This window comes from Xyrauchen texanus, chromosome 10 (genome assembly GCF_025860055.1).
Source record: "Xyrauchen texanus isolate HMW12.3.18 chromosome 10, RBS_HiC_50CHRs, whole genome shotgun sequence".
Classification (NCBI taxonomy): domain Eukaryota; kingdom Metazoa; phylum Chordata; class Actinopteri; order Cypriniformes; family Catostomidae; genus Xyrauchen; species Xyrauchen texanus.
Genome location: NC_068285.1, coordinates 12648637 through 12655162, shown reverse-complemented (window position 1 = coordinate 12655162; position 6526 = coordinate 12648637).

The window sequence follows — 6526 nt, the reverse complement described above, 5'->3', positions numbered from 1 at the left end:
TGCCAACCCTGCATAAGTTGGTGCCCCACTTGGGCCACCCCAGTCATAAAAGTCTGGACACGCCACTGAGGTGGAGGGGGGTTGCAGGAGGTGTTGGTGTTTGTGTGAAGTGAAGGTCAGAGCGGGTGTGGGGTGTGAGATTGGGCCTTTCAAATCTACAGTAGATTTCAGCCAGTTTCAACAAGTCATCAGCCAGTTTTTGGTCCCCTACATTGTTGGGGGTAGGAGTCCTGTAGTTAGTAAGTTGTTTTGGGCCACTCCACACTGATGCAGAGTTGTTAACTTGTACATAGTATCTTCTCTTAGCCAAACTGATTCACACAGTGTTTGGCAGGATATAAACACTCACCAGAATAAACAAGGAAAACACTTGCAGCGAGTAGAAAGGCTTACAGTTAATAAAGAGCACTTCCAAATTAGGACAGCACATCTTCTTTAATGTTGTTACATCCAACATTCATTGATGTAAAAGCATGTTCCACCACCTCTAATTTTCCCCGTTAAATCCATGAAGCGATCCGCTCTGAACAGCTGAAAGCCTGGCAGATGTAATGTGCTATCCGGAATGGTTTCACTCACCCAGGTTTCTGTGAAGCACAAGGCAGCAGAGGTTGAAAAGTTGAGGAGATGTAGTTTGTCCATTTTTGTTAGGAAGAGAGTGGAGATTAAATGTCCAGCAAAGCATCAGAATAGTCAAAATCAGGGAAAAGATTGTCTGGTATATGCTGCTGAATGTTCCGCTGTTCGTCCCTGGTAAAACTGATTGGAAAAATATGACTAAACACAGGACAAAAAAAAAACAACAACAAAAGAATAGGAGTGCTCCACACCGAGGTGGCCATTGCGTCCCTGGACGTAGAATTCGGGGGGATGGGGGTGGTACACCCCTCCCAATATTCAAGCCAAATCTATGCCCTTGATGACTTTTAATACATGACTTGTACATGATTTAATCACATTTTTCATTGTATCTGTACAATGAGAATTTTAAGACATTATAGACCTTACAGCATCATTTTCTGTAAAGCTGCCTTTATCGATGTGTTGTGAAAAGGGCTTTGCAAATAACAATCATACAAGTCATGTATTATTTGAGTGAACTGAGTAGATACTGGTGGGCAATATTATATAGAACATATATTACAGCATACTATTGGCTCAGCTGTACTTACTGAATATTTTAAATATGGCAAACAAAAGGAAAGAATAAAGCTGTTAAATATTAACAGTTGAGTCTAAAACTATTTGTTATTTGACATGTGTTTGCTTTTTATTAAACCCAAGCTTAGTTTTAACACTTAATCAGGTCAAATGTCTATGATATGGGTTAGCCTGGAGCTCATTCTGTTTACACAGAGCTAGCTGTGCTAGTTTGTTTAGGTAAACGCTGCGTCGTGTTTCCACCACTATGACGTCAAATGACGACGTCTTGCTTTGAGTTTCAATTGGCTACGACTATGAGGGGCGGGGCCGTCGACAAAAAGCCGGAAACGAGAATAACAATAACATGAAAACAAATGAGTTGCAGTGTGCGCATATTCCATTCACCATCATTACAAACAAATTAAATAAATACAACTTTTACTCATATAGGACATGTCACGACGCAATCATCTACATGCATGCTGTGTTCATTTCCCCAGCACACAAAGCAAATTAACTTTCAGTGTAATAAATAACACTTTGAATTCGGCTTTAATGTAGATCACCTGTTCTTGAAAGATAGAAAATAACTTTAGGGGAAAGATTGGCAATATGACAACTACGAATCTGCGAATATTTAATTAAATGTTTGTTATTTATTCGAACATGTATATATTGGACACAGCAAGCTACATTTATGTTAATACTACATTTCTGCACACATACTGTTAGCTTTAAAGCATACAGATATACTTAAGACCAGACACGTGGTTAAGTACGGACACATTTGCGATTTATCAAGCCAAACGGTGTGGTAATTGACATTTAAGGGCAAATGGCTAAACTGTTTCTTGGTGAGGGGAGGGAGTGATCGGCTTTATTTGTTCATACTTCTACCACTGGGCCACTTCTGCATCTTCGCCGTCTGCATACGCGATGAAATGAGCCGAAAACACGGCATGAGTTCGACGGAAACCAGCGGCACCGACACGTTTGCGCCCCTTTAATAACCAGACGCGCATTATTCCCACTCCGGTTTACCGAGTCGGTGGAGTTTATCATTATACCGTTCGGGATGGGTAAGGAGGTGAACGGCGTCTCTCGGAGTCGCTTTGAGGCGAGTAGCCACTGTTTATTATTACACTGACATGTCGATCATGGCATTTCTTGCGTCTTTTATTCCTTAAACGTCTTAAAGAATGGAGGAGGATAACTGTTGTGGCATAAGAGGCCGGGCTTCCGCAATCATTTGAGTTCGGCTGTTTTGATCACTTGTCAATATATAAAACTCACTCCGCTGGTAATGCAATAGTTGTATGCTTTTTGTTGCAGTATTTGTGTTGCCAAGTCAACGTTCTGCCGGCTTGTGTAAACACAAGAGTGCCAAGCGATAAAAACAACATAATTTACTTTAATTTACGAGCGTTTGTTAAACGCGAAGCAACAGTCGACTCCGATCCACGCTTCGAGAGGGGTCAGATTTGGTAGATGGGTTTAATGCATTGAACTGAGATTATAGCAGCAGTTGAGACGGATCATGGTGGTAGGCCCGCAGGCTGGGGTGAAAAACAAAAGCTGGATGTACACACGGGCCTTTACGCGTTTAAAAGACAAGCACATCACAAGTCATCAAAACAGAGACTAGCTAGGCACATTTGCTTTGTTTATCTTCTTTAAGACGTACAATCAAGCCGAGTTTGTACAAGTTGTAACTGTGTTTACTTAGGCTGCGTCTCAAAACTTAGTGAGTTGCCTACCTAGACAGCATTTTTGGGGGGGTACCACAGACACTTGATGCTGTCTAGGCAGGCGGCATGTTAGGATTGAAAACACAGTCATAATGTTGAGACCCATGATAAAGTTCATGCATACTCTAACGACTTTAGTTACTCTTAAAGGCTTGTTTGAATATCATTTAAACGTCTGTCCTACAAGGTACATAAAATGACCATGTTTCTGCAATAAAACTGATAGTAGCCACAATTTATGGAAAAAGTTGACCCAGATTGAGACAGTTGATCCCATTTTTATTTATTATGGTTTTAACGTAGTAACAATCAATGTTGTAACTTTTGTGTTTTGGTGGAAACTGTGATTACCATGGTAATTTCTGTAATTGTTGTCTCAGTATTTCTTCTGCAATGTCAATGGCATGAATGCACACTCTGAGTTTGAACTGTATTTATATAACAATGCAGTGCTTCTTAAAGGGACAGTTCACCCAAAAATGAAAATTCTCTCAACATTTACTCACCCTCATGCCATGCCAGATGTGTATGACTTACTTTCTTCTGCTGAACACAAATTAAGGTATTTAGAAGAATATTTCTGCTCTGTAGGTGAATGGTGGCCAGAACTTTGAATCTCCAAAAATCACATAAAGCCAGCATAAAAGTAATCCATAAGACTCCAGTGGTTTAATCCATATCTTTAGAAACAAAATGATAGGTCTGGGTGTGAAACAGATCAACATTTAAGTCCTTTTTTACTATAAATCTCCACCTTTGACCAGCTCTGACCAGTAGGTGGCGATATGCATGAAGAATGCAAATCACCAAAAAACAAAGAAAAGAAAGTGGAGTTTTATGGTAAAAAATAACTTAAATATTGATCTGTTTTTGACCCACACCCATCATATCATTTAAGATGACATGGATTAAACCACTGGAGTTTTTTTGATTACTTTTATTTTGCCTTTATGTGATTTTTCGAGATTCAAAGTTCTGTCCACCATTCACTTGCATTGTATGGACCTACACCGCTGAGAAATTCTTCGAAAAATCTTAATTTGTGTTCAGCAGAAGAAAGAGTCATTAACATCTGGGATGGTATGAAGGTGAGTAATGTTGGGCAAAATGTCCTTTTAAGGAAGCATTGCATTATTAACAGCCCAGGCCTGTTTTTAATTTTACATTTATGCATTTGGCAGACGCTTTTATCCAAAGCAACTTACAGTGCACTTATTACAGGGACAATTCCCCCAGAGCAACCTGGATTTTAAGTGTCTTACTCAAGGACACAACAGTGGCATCTTGGTGGTACTGGGGCTTGAACCCCCGACCTTCTGGTCAGTAACCCTGAGCCTCAACCACTGAGCCACCACTGCCTAATTTTATTTTATTTGGGTAAAATAGTTACTTAGTAACTATCTTGACAGTGTTCAAGTGAGATCAGACGACTGAATTAACTTGAGCATTATCATTACAAATAACTAACTAACAATGGTGTGATAAAATATTATGGATATTAGTCCTATAAAGGGGTATTGGCTGCAGTACCGATTTACTGCATGCTTCTCTGATTAAGTAGATTTATAGTTTTGCCATGTTGCCTTTTGAACTGCCCAATATATTAATTTGCAATTCTGTTCAGATCTTCTTGCATTCTTGACATTTGGCTAATCGCTATTGTAGATTACATATTTTAACCAAGATATTCTGAAGACAATTCCATGTTAAAGGGTATGAGTGGTGGCGGCGTGGTGGGCTAAAGCACATGACTGTTAATCAGAAGGTCACTGGTTCGATCCCCACAGCCACCACCATTGTGTCTTTGAGCAAGGCACTTAACTCCAGGTTAAATCCCTGTAATAAGGGCTCTGTAAGTCGCTTTGGATAAAAGCGTCTGCCAAATGCATAAATGTAAAGGCGAAGAGGGCTTTCCAGCTCAGTACACTTCATCTAGTCCTAAAATGAATAATTATGAATAATTCCTTACATTTATACAGCACTTTTCTAGGCACTCAAAGCGCTTTACATAGTATAGGGGGAAGCACCACCAGTGTGCTGCATCCACCTGGATGATGCAATGGCTTCCATAGTGCGCCAGAACGCCCACCACACATGGGGGGAATTTGGCCAGGACGCTGGGGTTACACCCCTACTCTTTTCAAGAAGTGTCCTGGCCAAATTCCCCCCATTGACCCTTATCAATAATGGCCTCCTAATAATCCCCATCCATTAATTGGCTCTATAACTCAACTCTCTCCTCTCCACCAATAGCTGGTGTGTGGTGATTGTACTGGTGCACTATGGCTGCTGTCACATCATCCAGGGTGATTTTTAATGACCACAGAGAGTCAGTACCTCGGTTAACATCTCACCCGAAAGATGTAGAGTACAGCTTGTAATAAACCCAACTGCAACACCAAAATATTCTATTTAAACTCAAGCTTACTGTAAAAAAATGTCAATTATGTTAATGGTAAAAGAATTAAAAATTTTTAATTGGTGTTAAACCGTTAATGGCTAGTTACCGTAAAATTTACAGTAAAAAATGATCATATGTTTAACAAGACAATACATTTAACTTTACGGTAAAATTGTTTTTTAGATGTGAAAGGATGAAATTACTATATAATTAACAGTAATAATATACAATACGTTTAACATGAAAATACACATACTTTTTACAGAAAACTATTGTTAAAATTATGGGGAAAAAAACAACAAGTATGCATTCACCATTTAATATATTTTATGGGAATAGTTATTTTTCTTATTTTAATATCAGTTATGTACACTGGGGTGTTCTGTGTTATTCTATGTAGTTTAGGTAATGTTTATTGCATTTGTATAGTTTCACATCTGATATCTTGATGGTGTTTTGTGTTTGTGTGAGTAACACTTTGTTTGTTGTCTTTACATGTTTATGAATTATTGCTCCTGGAAATGTCACTCTTGATGAACTTTTAGTCATCATGTGACCTTTTGTAGTTACTTTTGTTGAATAACAATACTTTTTAAAGTGAAAAGCAGACTTTTATAGATCCAGAAGCTTAGTATATCAAGTTTATATAATTATTAAACAGTAGTGAATTGTAAATATACAGGCATCAAAATTACATCCCGTTAAGCCTGAAACATGGTCACCATATGTTTTACGGTAAACGGTAGTGAACCGTAAATGTACAGGCATCAAAATTACATCCCGTAAAGCCTGAAACATGGTCACCATATGTTTTACGGTAAACGGTTGTGAAACGTAAATGTACAGGCATCAAAATGACATCCCGTAAAGCCTGAAACATGGTCACCATATGTTTTACGGTAAACGGTAGTGAAACGTAAATGTACAGGCATCAAAATGACATCCCGTAAAGCCTGAAACATGGTCACCATATGTTTTACGGTAAACTGTAGTGAACCGAAAATGTACAGGCATCAAAATGACATCTCGTTAAGCCTGAAACATGGTCACCATTTGTTTTACGGTAAACGGTAGTGAACCGTAAATGTACAGGCATCAAAATGACATCTCGTAAAGCCTGAAACATGGTCACCATATGTTTTACGGTAAACGGTAGTGAACCGTAAATGTACAGGCATCAAAATTACATCCCGTAAAGCCTGAAACATGGTCACCATATGTTTTACGGTAAACG